The sequence below is a fragment of the Rutidosis leptorrhynchoides genome, chromosome 8, assembly GCF_046630445.1.
Source record: "Rutidosis leptorrhynchoides isolate AG116_Rl617_1_P2 chromosome 8, CSIRO_AGI_Rlap_v1, whole genome shotgun sequence".
NCBI classification, from domain to species: domain Eukaryota; kingdom Viridiplantae; phylum Streptophyta; class Magnoliopsida; order Asterales; family Asteraceae; genus Rutidosis; species Rutidosis leptorrhynchoides.
The window spans coordinates 98,243,381-98,258,549 of NC_092340.1; positions in this window are offsets into that span (position 1 = coordinate 98,243,381).

Sequence of the window (15,169 nt, forward strand, 5' to 3'; positions counted from 1 at the left end):
GTACGCTTTCCGCGATTGAATGCTAGGAGTTTCTTCCTAACGTGTGTGTGACTGACAAATGAGAGGATTCGATGCCAAAATTACCGTTATATATATATATATATATATATATATATATATATATATATACAAAAAAGCCCGATAATAAATGATCTCAGAACAACACGATATAAAGAAGCCTGAAACGCCACTAAACGAAACATGAACCAAACAACTATAATAAATTAAACACAACTACACAAGACAAATCAAACAAACAAAATTGAAAATGGCCTACAGAGCAAACAAACACAAACAACACCCAATGATTGAAACAAGAACGCTATTTATCCGAAGAGCCCGTACTCTCTTTTCATAGCCGAACTTCTCCACCACGATACTAGCTTTCTTATTCTTAGACATAGGCTTAATGAGCTTCCCTTACACTTTCACGACATGAATAGCTTTGCCCACGCGAGAAGAGAATGAGGACTCCAAATAATGCCCGAACGATGAAAAGGTACCCTTTTCAACCAGAGGCGATCAATATCATCAATCATCGCCAAACCTTGCTACCATCGTATGGCATACCACGAAGGGTAAAAGATCTGTCGTTCATCGACACCTTAGCCTAATACTTCTTCTTTCTAGCTGAATGCGACTCGCTGTCAACTCCACCACCAATGCCATCGCCCAAAAGTCGACGTTTGAAGTCAGAACATTTTTCCAAAATGTGACACAAGAAGCACAAACGTTGCCAACACAAGACTTTAACTATGGGCTAAAGTGACTAAAATAACGATTAATAAGTGAGTGCATCAAGTACATCCAAAAGTGTACTCTAAATTTAAAAACAAATTACACCAGAACTAATAAATTTTGAAGTGGACAATAATAGTTCCTGTCATTAGTTAAACATGAACACTAACTACTTGTAAATATTCGTTTAAAATTTATGTTAAGTATATGAATTTGTCTTAAAAAAACACTAACTACTAGCTTCAAAAAACTACAATACGATTATCTTACAGATAGTAAAGGATAATAAAAAAAATTTCTTTTTAATAACCACAACACGTCATATAATTAAGGGTTTTGAACATATACATTAAAAGACACTCAAGGTTTTTATGATTGTATGAAAGTTTTGTTTCATTACTAGTATACTACTATTGGACTATTGGATTGGATTGCATTTGGATTGATCACAAATAGTGGTTATACTATATAGTTGGACCCAAATGATTCTTACGGAATCACGAAGTATTATTCACACCTCACGATTTTATTGTACGCAAATTGGCCAAAATACATCCATTTCGAAAAATGATTAATAATATGTCATTAAATTATGATAATTGTAAAAATGTCCTCTGATCACGCATCACGCACTACACATGATGCGTGCAAATTCGTGTGTGATGTGTGTTAATGAGGTTTTCAGCGACACAGGCTATTTATGACGTAATACGCATATCACACCAATAACACGCACTGCGGGTTTTGGTCTGTGCGTGTTGCACTAAATAAGAAAGGATTTTCAGCCACCAACTCATTAACATTAGAAGAAACTTTAATGACTCTAACAACCAAACCATCTAACTACCCATATTTCTTATGCATTTAAAGGGACTTCACCCATGACCAACTCTTATTCATCAAAATCCTTTCTTCTTTACTTACCTTTGTTGAACAAAACAAAAGCAATGCATTTTTATGTTACTGCCTTTTTATAAAACGTATTAATCACAATTCACACAAACGGCTATAAACAAAAAATAATAATATATAGTATACAAACATATTAATATACATCATACATACGTCTACAAACAAACACCTACAAACTATTCTTTTCTTTTCTTCTCAAACTTTCTTTTCACCCAGGTTGAGTATGATTTGGATCTCACCACCATCATCATTCGATTCAAAAGGGTGCAATTTGAAAACCCTAAGGCTCTGTTACAGAGTTGGTTTTTAAAGAGATTTGAAGGGAATGGGAAAGAAACATGATGACAATGGTGTTCCAGAGTTTAATTTCAGAGAGAAAAAAAATGAAAGGGAAGGAAAATTCAATGTAATTTTCCCTTCATCTTTTCCTTCCAAATTGAAAGAATTCAATACCCTCCCTTCATTCCCCTTCCTCTCATTTCATTTCTTTTATAAAAAATCTCTGGAACAGACCTTAAGTTGGCTCAGATTTCGACCATCACAGGCCCTCCATTCAATTCCCTCCCCTTCATTCCCCTTCCTCTCATTTGTTTGTATTCAATACGCATACTTAAGTACTATTGGCTAGTCAACATGTCATTATCCTAATTAATCACTAGGCATATTATAATTCATCTTTAAAACATACACATAGATTAAATTAGGTGTGTTTATGATATCTTAGGTGTGTTTATGATATCTTACTATGTGAAACATGTAAGTTCAATTAAGCTCATTATAAGCAAGACATCATATTAAACAACAAAATCATACTTGGACATGTTGCTAGACTTAAACATGTTTCTTGTGATATTTCAATGTGTGTGTTAATTATCCTTTAAGCATACAAGACTATGTTATCAACCAAGATACACTTAATTCATTTGGGTAGGCTAAGGATACATTTGTGGTTTCCTAACTTATAGCATATAGCAAGACAAAGTTCACATTACCATTCATACATATTAAATGAGTACAAGCAAGTTGGCAATTAGTACATAGTAAAGTAATATTCATGTAATGATAACAAGTAGTCAAGTAATACTTATGTAATGATAGCAAGTGTTCACTAGTGATTAATATAGGATCAAACACATAGTGATGACATAGTAATATAATAAAGCTATGTAAGTTTACTTGCAATATAGCTCATTGCAAGATTAATGTATAAGTATACATCAATGTCCAACACATGTACAAGGGAAGAACAACTCTTGGTTGGGACTTGATGACCATCCTAAGTATGTCTAGATAGATTTTAGGAGCACAAGTTATCTTTTTACATTTATGTGTTATTCTTAGTCAAGGATAAAACGTTATTAAGATGTCATTAGGTGTGATTAACTAAGATTAGCGTTCTAGTGACCAAAACTCTTTTGGATATGAAGAGGGCAACTATTCTAAGCATGTTGAAAAAGGTTTCGTGAATTATAGATGCCCCGTAGTGGTCATACATTATTTGGTCAACAAATTTGGACAGAATCACTGCGGTTAATCCACGGTCAGCCGTGGAGTCGACCGTGTACCTGGTTTCTCATAAGCCAAAGTACAGAACACCCACGGTCTGACCTGCGGTCGACCGTGGACTCAGACTGTGTACCACCTGAGTTTTGTGTTCTTTTTGTTTTCCTAATGTTTTCACTATAAACTTCATTTGGTTTGGTTTTGCTAGAGTAAGTGTGAATTAGTGAACTTGTATATTTATGTCAATATGTCTATCATCACTTTTAGTTATGTGCGTGTGTCATCATCAAAACACTTATTATCGTTGGTTAAGATTAATATTATCGTTAAGCATAAACCAACATTCTCCCTCAACAAACTTGATAATTCACCCGATAGTCTTCCTGAGAGATTGTCACGACCTTACTTTTTCCGTTATCTTTTACCGTTTGTTATTTAACGTCCGTTAATTATTTTTCGTGCCACGTCATTTCTATGACCTATATTATTATTTTTGTAATAATATATTAATTATTATGTGTTATATGAATATTTGTATTCGTATTTAAAATTGTACGTTTCTATGTGTCGTAGATTTCTATTCGGCGAATCATTTCAGTTTTCAAACCAATGGTCAGACTTTTGAGATTTTCGAATCCCAATTATTTTAAATATGATATTTTTATATCATATGAATATATAGTGTTTATATAATTTATTTTTCGCGTGTGCGTTATCTCTCCGAAGATTTAATCGCGTAACGGTGTTTTCGCGTTTTGGGCTTCGTTCGGGCATTCGGCCCATAAGCAATTATACATTTTATCATTTTGGGCCAATGGGGCCCACCCCATGTGTGAATCTCGGTCAAACCCCTTTGAGGGGGGTGTTTTGTGCAAAATTTGTAACTAGTGACTTATTTGATCAAAAAGCCTCATTTCTTCATTTCAACCTAATTCTCTATTTTAAAATTTCCTCTCCCTTTTATCCTCCCTTGGAGCCGACGCCATTCACCTCACCACCATCATCAATTGATCATCAAATATTGCTTGGAATTTAGGGATTCTTGCATAGACGGATTCCTCATCTCGTTCTCTACACGATTATATCTTCCATTTCTTGATTAGGGTATAAACCCTAATCCTAAATTTTTCATTTTTATTCATTTTTACTGTTTTTGATGTTATTATGATTGTATAGAACTTGTGTATTGTTGTATTGATGATTATATGCGTAGAAATGCTCGTTTGTGTATGATTTCGGTTTGATTAAATTGGGACAGTGGACTTTTTGATGAAATCAGTAAACTTAACAATGGTTTTTGATAAAATAAAGTGTTTAGATGAGTTCCTCTCATCAAGACAATAATTTTGGATTTTGGATTCATGTTATTTCGAGTTTCGGATCAAAAGTTATGCTTGATTTAGTGTTTCAATGAGATTAAAATGTAAAAATGAATGTAATCAGTTAGGGTCTAACTTGGTGACCATTTTGGAGGCTCTGGGGTGTACTAATGGGTTAGGATTGATGATTGGATGAACATTCATGTTCGGGTCATCGAAATCCGAGCCACGGACCACCCGGAATGGCTAAAAAAAGATTTTAAGCGGATTAATGTTTCAAGTTGGTTCATGGCTGTAGGTCACGACTTGGAAACTGACTTTAGGGTTTTATTGATTACACTAAGGTGTCGGGTGGTTTGGTTAGACGAGGATATATATAAAATTCGTCGAAAACCGACACCCAGGGATCAAGTTATGACCCGACGAACGTTTAATTAAACTTATGGTTATAAAATTTAATCTTATGTTATAAATAATGTGTGACTTTAAATAACATTATAACTTATATTATTAATATAATTTATACTTTAAAATTCAATGTTGACTAAGTTTGACCAAGGTTGACTTTTGAGTTGACTTTCGGTTGACTTTGACTTTTCGTTGACCTTCTAATTAAGGAAACTTTCCCTAAGTTAAAAACTTTCCAAAAATAGCAACTTTCTAAATATAAAAATTTTCTAAAAATAGAAACTTTCTAAAAATAGAAACTTTCTAAAAATAGAAACTTTCCATAAATAGAAACTTTCCAAAAATGAAAACCTCCTAAAAATAGAAACTTTCTAAAAATAGAAAGTACGTGTTATACACTGTCCTGATAATACCGAAACATACTGAGTGTTGTTCTATGTTTATTTGCAACAAGTACTATAGCTATCATACTAAGACTTGACCTAAGTTAGTTATTTATATCGACCTGCTTTATTTATAGGTCGGCGTTGTGGTCATTCTTGATCACTTTATCATTTGCTGCTCACATTCTGTGTTATTACTTCGTTTACGTTAAGGTGAGTTATAGTCCCACCTTTCTATTTTAAATCTTTTGGGATGAGAATACATGCATTTTATTCTACATATTGGACACAAGTGAAAGTTGGTTTAAATTATTTATTGTGAGTCGAACAAAAATATTCCCTAATCTGGTAATTTTAATCACTTGTTTTTACTGGTGAACGCGAATCCTATGGATAGATCTATCGGGCCTGACATCTCCATTTCGTGCTAGTCGTGCTAGTAGTTACAGACGAAATGTATTAGTACTTCGTATTTTTGGAAGATACACATGTTTAGTGTATATTGTTATATTGGTTTTGTTAAGGGTAATGAGTTGTTAAGTGAATTACCAGGTGGCTCGCGGGTTAATGGAATAATGTTTTTTATATGTTTTCGAGCATATAATTTTGTGGTCCAAGATGAGTCTTTATTTTCTCAAACATAAATTTTTATGGTTTAAATTAATTATTGTTTGCAATATTAAATCTATAATTCACTCAACATTTTTGTTAACAGATTACTCGCATGTTTTATTCTCATACTCAGGTTCATGACTGATTGCTTCCGCTGTCCTTAGAGAGTCTGCATATTTATAATGGCAGCTTTTGTTAAACATTAACTTGCATTCTATTTTGATACATTAAATTGTCACACCCCTAAAGGGGATCGGGGGTCATATGTGACTAACCAATATCATAACACAAATGTAAAGCGAGAACGACTCTAAATGAGACATTTTTATTTAAAACCAATGTATTTAAAGCAGCGGAATTAATAGTCATCACAAATGTAAATCCAAAATGTAAATGTAAACATAAATGTTTTAATGCAATAATATGAATTTAAAATACGAACTCCAAAGCAGCAAAGTCCAAATAGCAAACAATCTCTAGCGATATTCACCTGAGACAAAACATGCTTAAAGTGTCAACAAAAAATGGTTGAGTGAACAATATAGGTTTATAACTGATTTTAGACCACAAGATTTATTTATCAAGTTTGATGTAGCAACATAGTTCCAAAGTAAGTGCTGAAGTTATGATATCGAGACTAAACATAAGTTACCCTAAAACACATCACGTTCGTATCGTTGAATCATTAATATGTATCCATTGACCAACGGTCAACTAGATAGAGACGTCACTCTCAATAAGCCTATTCACATTAACTAAGTTTGCATTACACTAAGCAATTAACGATATCATGGTAGGGATTTAGCATGAAACATAGCATGGCGGCACAGTTAAACAGTTTAGAGTACTTGTGTCTAAGCGTAAAACAGTTATAAAAGCAAGCATGTGTCTCACCCCAAAGTTTAAAATAAGTAAATAGAGAAAGTTAAAAAGTGGGGCTATGAAGTTCACCTTAGTAGCAAGTAAGTTATTCCACGCAAGATGAATGAACGGAGTATGTAATCGAAGATCTCAACCTAGAGATATAACGTTTTGGTTAGTTAATGTCTAACAGACATAAAGTATGTTTATTAATATAGCAACTATATTAACAGTGACGGTTTTCGAGAAAAGTTTCTATTTCTCAAAAGTTTCTATTTTTGGAACCTACTATTTATGAAAAGCTTCCACTTATAGTAAGCTTCTAGTTTAAGAAGTTCGGGTTATAATTCTTCACAAAGACGTTGTACAATCTTGCTCAAACTTCGTTGCTATCAAGTAAGTCAAGGATGACCAGATGTAACCGAGGGCCCAGGACTCTTGACCAGAATCTAAGTCATGGCATTCGAGATCCACAAGCTATCCCCATAAATGGAAACCTAGACATCATCCTCTTACGACCGTAAGTAGCGGTGAAGTTTGTAGACTTTGTACGTTATCTTTAATTATAACCTCCACGTTATAATTGTATAAATACAACTTATTAATATACTATCAATGTACTTAGTATTTACATATATAGGTGATAATATAACTTAGTGTAATTATGGTGTTATCATATAGATAGGTTTACAAGTTATAGTAATATTATTATTACTCTAATTACTTTAATTGATCAACCTTAATGAAATCTTATCATATTTCGCATACATATACAATATGATCTTTATACGTGTTACATACATATAGTCACCTACATGATACATACATATATTCTTTATTATTATCATACATGTATATGTTCATAACTATACGATATATATGTATATATTCTATGTATATGTTACATATATCTTAAGTCAAAGGTAATACATATAAATACATACGTACTATGACTTATCAACTTTTATAATTTTCTATAATATATATATATATATATATATATATATATATATATATATATATATATATATATATATATACATATATTCATATATTCATATACACAATACATATACATACTTATATTATTTTTCTTTTTATGTTTTACTAACTTCATATACATATACATACATACTCATACACACACACGTACATATACATACATGAACACACATATATATGCACGTATATATATATATATATATATATATATATATATATATATATATACACGAGTATATCTACAATATATACATGTACATACGTACGCATGCATGCATGCATGCATGCATTATTATCGTTATTATTTTACTAATCAATATTCATGCACATAAAATCATAACTTTTTTATTTACTAACATATTCAAGTTTATAATCACAATACTTAATCTTCTATCATTAACCATGTGAATTAATTCATAACCTTTTAACATTATCATTATCTCCATATACAAAATTCATGATCATAATTCATACTCATACTTAAATATATTAACTAGTTCACATCTTTCTAATTACTCATACATCTTAATCATAATCTAATAACTTTTAACCAGATTCATCATATTTATAATACCTTTAACTATTATTATTATTGTCTAGTTTTATAATCATACTTAATCTTATTACTAGTGCATATCTTTATAAATCTTCATGCATCATTCATAATTAAAACATAATAAGTAAACAAATTTATAAATATGATTAACATTAGGGTTCTACATATACCTTAGGGGATTAAGATCAAGAAGAGGATGATGATTATGAACTGAAACAAACATAGAATTCCAGTAGAGAACTCGACCCAAACAAAGGGTTTCTTGGGTCTGTTTGAACACGCAGACCAGCAGAAAAATAGGCAGGAAAGAAGTAGCTACCAGTCAATCTTGGGGCTGTTTAGATGTTGATTTGGAAGCTGGAATGGGTCACGAATTGCAGCAGAAAAATGGCAGGATAAAGGGCTGTTGTGGTGGTCGAATAACACAACAACAAGAGGCTGCAGGAGATCGACTTTGAGGCTGTAAAAGGTGATGAACAGGAGGGCTTTAACAGCAGCAAAAAGTGACGAATGATGGTGGTTTGGAGGGCTGTTTTTGGTGGGTTTGAGTGTTGATGCAGGTGAGGTTGTTGAGGGGCTGTTTTGGTTGAACAAAAGGATGATGATAATGCTGTAAAACTGCCGAATGATAGCAAGGAAGGAGAGGGTTTTTGTGAATTTAATTTGTGATGCACATTATGAGAAAACAAGAGGCTATTTATAGAGGATTAACAAGAGTTGTAACCACACTAGGATTGCTTGGGAAAACTTGGTGATCAAGGACTTGGAACTAGATTAGGATGGAAGGAATTTGAAGTTGATTAGGATTTTAGAGTTAGGTTTAGGCTAGGACTAGTATACTTGGTAATCAAGTTCTTTTCTCTTTTTTTATTTATTTAAAAAACCGTCCCCTTTTTTTATATTGTTTATATATTTTTTTTAATTCGGCTTATTATTAATATGAAACAACCCAACCTGTATTCAATCGACTAAATTTTTTTTTTTTATAATAATAAACCATTCAAGTGCCATTCGAATGATCGCAAGATGTAAACCATTTCATACAACCCATTTAAACGTACAACATGTTTAGAGTTTACATCATGGGCACGAAGGCCCTTAATCAAAAGTAATACAAGTTCGACCCATAAATGATAGTTTTAAACCAAACGACACTCGAGCATGGTTTGAGGCTAAACTACCCAAAACATTAGGCCGACTTCCAAAAGCTTCAACTAGCAACCAACATGGGAATAATTAATTCCCGGCAACCCCTTTCCCTTTCTCCATATTCGTACCTAAAAATGTAAACAACGAGAGGGGTAAGCAAAGCTTAGTGAGTGCAACAATTATACATACATATATATAACTCATCTATTTGCAAGCACACCCACCAAATACCTCATACGAACTTATAACTCAAATAGCATGTCATCATACTCATATGCTAACAATTGGTATAATATCACAAAACCGCATTAGCATATATTCAACACAATATATATAATATGCTAAACAATCAACAGCAACAACACAATATGGTTAACCATAAACGCTATGGTGCTACCGGCTCGTGGTTCACACCATACCTAATGCTATGACGCTACCGGCTCGTGGTCCACGCCACTACGCATTTGAGTCATACTCCTTTATAGTGATACCGGCTAGTGGTTCACACTTTGGCGCTACCGGCTCGTGGTTCACACCTCATTTTATAGTGCTACCGGCTCGTGGTTCACACTTCATTTTATAGTGCTACCGGCTCGTGGTTCACACTTGATGCTACCGGCTTGTGGTTCACATCTTGACACTCGTCACACACATGCTATGGTACTACCGGCTGGTTGGTTCATACCATAATATTCACAAATAAATACACCATATACATATACACATAATTATTCCACTCACCTTATCGACTAGGCGATGAATTAACAACTCCACAAGCTTCAACGCAAAGTACCTAATACATTAAGTACAAAATCAACATTCAAGCTAGTTGAACTAGACACCACACTTAACTCTTGTGCATTTAATGACTTGCTTGCATTAAATGACCCATTACACCAAAACCGCCCATTAAAGGCCAAGACTCATCATTAATCACTAAAAGCTAGTGATTGAAGTCTACTAACACCAACTAACACAAATTATGGGTATTTCATACCCATCACACCCAACTAGGTCAACCATTACCCATTTGACCCATTTTAACACTTAGACTTACAATTTCGGTCAAACTTAAACCCATTAACAATCTTTCATCATTACACAAGTGTATTAGTGACTAACAACATAATTAACACTTACAAACCGCAATTTACATGACCAAACCCTAGATTATAACCACTAGGGTTTCCTTACATCAAATTAACCCAAATTCACCCATTTAACTCCCAAATGGGTCTTACAAGTCTCAAATGAACAAACCCTGGCCATAAATCAATTAAAACTCAAAACACGGAGTTAAGACTTACCAACACTATCAATTCGTAGCTAAAAACGAGGAGAACAAATTTCCTTCTTGATCCAAAGATCAAATCACAAATCTTCACCTTCAAATCTTACTTTGAATCTAAGTGGGTTTTACGTTTTGAGAGAAAATAGAGAAAGAAAAGAGAAAAGAAATGAAGAAATGAGATATGTGGCTGGGATTTTGAGCCACTATCTGATCCACATGCGAAAAGATGAAAATACCCTTGGGCCACCCCTTTTAAATCTGAAAAACGAATCAGATCTGCAGTGGTGTCGCAGCGCGACCTAACTGCTCAGCGGCGCAGCATTCAACATAAAATTCATGCTGTTGAAATCAACTCCTGATCTTGGTTCTAGTTAATCATCACGGCACGACCTCTCCTCACCGCGGTGCGACAAAGGGAACCATCTAACCAATTTTCGACAACTTAAACCAACTATTGATTACACGACTCGTACACCCCATTCCCGCTTCGTACATACACCTAGACTTCACCACAAAGTCTCACTCAACTTAATACACTCCTAACCCATGCAAATACTTATACATGTGTATATCTCATGTGTGTGTATATATATATATATATATATATATATATATATATATATATATATATATATATATATATATATATATATATTTCGTGTACGTCAAACTAAAACTTTAAATCATTTAATCACATATACGATCAAGTATAAATGTTCTTAAGATTAATTACGTACCTTAAATCACGTATGGAAAAACGGGATGCTACTACTCTCCCCCACTTGAATCGGAGCGCGCCCTCACGATCCAAGACGCATGACAAGCCGGAAGGTATACCAAAACAAAATCTTCGGATTCCCATGTAAACTCGGAACCTTTTCGATGTCGCCATTGCACTTTGAAAGCTCTAACTTTTTTATTTCGCAACATTTTAACCTTTTCATCAAGAATGGCTATCGGTTCTTTAACATACTCTAGCTTGTTATTCAAAGTAATCTCATCTAACGGCACCCAAGTCGAGTCATCCGCAAGACACTTACGGAGATGGGAAACATGAAATGTGTTATAGATTCCCGCAAGCTCTTCGGGTAACTCTAGTCTATAAGCAACCTCACCAACACGAGCCAAAACCTTGAAAGGACCAATAAACGGAGGAGCTAACTTCCCTCCTTTTCGGAACCGAATAACACCTTTCCATGGTGAAACTTTAAGCATCACCATTTCACCTTCTTGAAACTCAATCGGTCGCCTTCGTTTATCGGCATAAGATTTTTGTCTATCTTGCGCTACCTTAAGTCGAGCCCGAATCATCTTAATCTTACAATTTGTCTCTAAAACCAAATCGGTGCTCCCGATTTCCCTTTGTCCCACTTCACCCCAACATATAGGAGTTCGACACCGACACCCATAAAGCATCTCATACGGTGGCATTCCAATACTAGCATGATAGCTATTGTTGTACGAGAATTCCACCAAAGGTAAGTGCTCATCCCAACTACCACCGAAATCAATAATACACGCCCGTAACATATTCTCCAATGTTTGATTCGTACGTTCGGTTTGACCGTCCGTTTGAGGATGGTACGCCGTGCTCATTCTCAATTGTGTACCCATATCTTCATGAAACTTATTCCAAAACCGAGATGTGAAACGAGTATCTCGATCCGAAATAATAGATATAGGAACCCCATGTCTCGATATCACCTCCTTGATGAACAACTTTGACAACGTATCGGACGATATCGTTTCCCGAATGGAAAGAAACAAAGCACTCTTCGTCAACCGACCAACTATCACCCAAATCGTATCAAATTGGGTTCTCGCCGTCTTTGGTAACTTTGTAATGAAATCCATGGTAATGTGCTCTCATTTATATTTCGGGACTTCCAACGGTTGTAGCTTATCGTACGGCTTTTGGTGCTCGGCTTTAACTTGCAAACACGTGACGCATTGTTCAACATACTTAACAACATCATGTTTCATGCCCAGTCACCAATACTCTTTCTTCAAATCATAGTACAATTTTGTTGCACCCGGATGAATGGAATACTTTGACTTATGTGCTTCATCAAGAAGCACCTGTCAGAAATCTCCCATTCTAGGCACCCACACCATTCCTTGAAAGGACAATAAACCATGTGGGCCTAAGGTAATGGACTCCATTTACCCCACGATTCGTTCTTCATGCTTGTTGTTAACAAAAGCTTCAATTTGAATCTCACCAAGCTTAACAAGAAAATCGTTAGTAATAATCATGCGTAACGATCCTATTTGTATTGCCGGATGTTGACTCTTTTGACTCAACGCATCCGCGACCACGTTCACCTTACTCGGATGATAAAGTATCTCACAATCGTAATCCTTTACCACATCCATCCACCTACGTTGATGATAATTCAAATCTTGTTGATTAAAGAGATGTTTCAAACTCTTATGATCCGAATAAATCGTACACTTGACACCATACAAGTAGTGGCGCCAAATTTTCAAGGCATGAATAATGGCGCCGCCAATTCAAGATCATGAGTCGGGTATCTCCTTTCGTGTTCCTTTAGTTGTCGAGAGGCATAAGCGATGACTTTACCTCTTTACATTAGAACACACCCGATCCCGTTTAATGAGGCATCACAATAAACCATCATATCTTCAATCCCCTCCGGTAATACCAACATCGGAGCTTGACACAATTTCTCCTTCATAAATTGGAAAGAAATATCTTGCTCATTTTCCTAATTAAACCTCACGTTCTTTCTTGTCAATTTCGTCAAAGGAGAAGCGATTTTTGAAAAGTCTTGGATATATCGACGATAATTGTGACAACCCAGAAAATTCCAACCAAATTTAAACTTTATCTTTATATTATTCCGACACGATAAGCAAAGTTTGTTAAGTTAAATCTCAAGAATTTTAAACTGTGTTCATACATTCGTTATAACCTCGACCAAATTCTGACGATTCACGAACCGTTATATATAAATAGATATGTATATAGATGTATATATATATATATATATATTATAACTTGAGAATATTAATAAAGTATTAAACGTATAATACTTTACACGAACGTATTTGTTTCAATATGTTTATCGATGGAATTAGAAGATAATATCAAATGATTGATTTATCAGATACATTGTGATATGATTACGGGTCCATGTTATGAGGTCCACTGTGATTTAAGAAATCTATTCTTTTTGACAACATTCGGAAAATGGTAAAGTGATTTATAAGTAAGAACGTGGAGTGTAAATAACTTAGATGTTGGATATCGACAAGTTAAGTAACTCGACATTTTTCATTAAGATGATTTCATACGTTTATTTAACCTTTGGAGTTTATCCCATGCTTCACCAACAGACTGTAATTTAAAAACTTGAAACCTATTATGAATATATATGTGTAGCGACCCGACAAAATCGTCATTGACGGCGCCGTCTACTTAGGTCCCGTTACGTGGTCATAAGTCTTTAACTCAACATTTGACCAAAAGTATGTCGCATTCATTTCAAAAGTAAGAATGTTTCAAGGTTTACAAAGTAGTTCGACGACTAGTTACATTACAAAGTTTAAAGTACAATTGAAACATATGCGACACAATTTAAGAGTAAGTCAAAAGACGCTCCACGTATGCATGTATACTCGACATCCAAGCAAGTATCAAAAATAATGTGCGGAAGCATGTATCACCTAGCGTTCAAGGACCTGAGAAAACATATAGAAAACTGTCAACGAAAAACGTTGGTGAAATCATAGGTGTAATAGTAACGTTGTTTTTGAACCACAAGATTTAATATAGTTGATTATCCAAATCGTTTGTATTCCAAAAGTATGTTCGCGAGCACCCAATTATCAAGACTTAACTGTTTTGTACCCTGTTACGTAGTGTTAGAACATACACTAAACTCGAAAATATATTTCATCCGCTAACGGTAGCGAACCGTCCGAATGAGGGCTCATCAAGCCCAATGTAATCACATAACATAAGTTCACGTTTATACCCTACAAGTGTAACGAATGATAATTGAATTGAGGCTTTTCATTCTAACTCGCTGTGGAATGTTTGTTTTTGTACTTGTGTTCAAAGCATAAAAGTATGATACGTATATGTTTCTCATCCCATAGTTAAAAAGTAAAAGTTGTTGAAAAGGTGGGACTATGATCTCACCTTGAGTGCACGTATGAATAAGTACTTCACAAAGTAACGTGTACGAGAACGAATGCTAGTCTTGATCTAAACAAGTAGGTCGTATCAATAACGGTAAACACGATGGGTCAAAGTTGTTCGATTAGTCCTATGGCTCGTTACGACTCGATTACATATAGCATGTGAATCACGTTGCCAAGTTTCATGCATGATACAAATATAAAAGCATGTTAGGATGATTGCATAAGTATTTGGTTAAGTTTAAACAAAAGTCAACTTTGGTCAAGT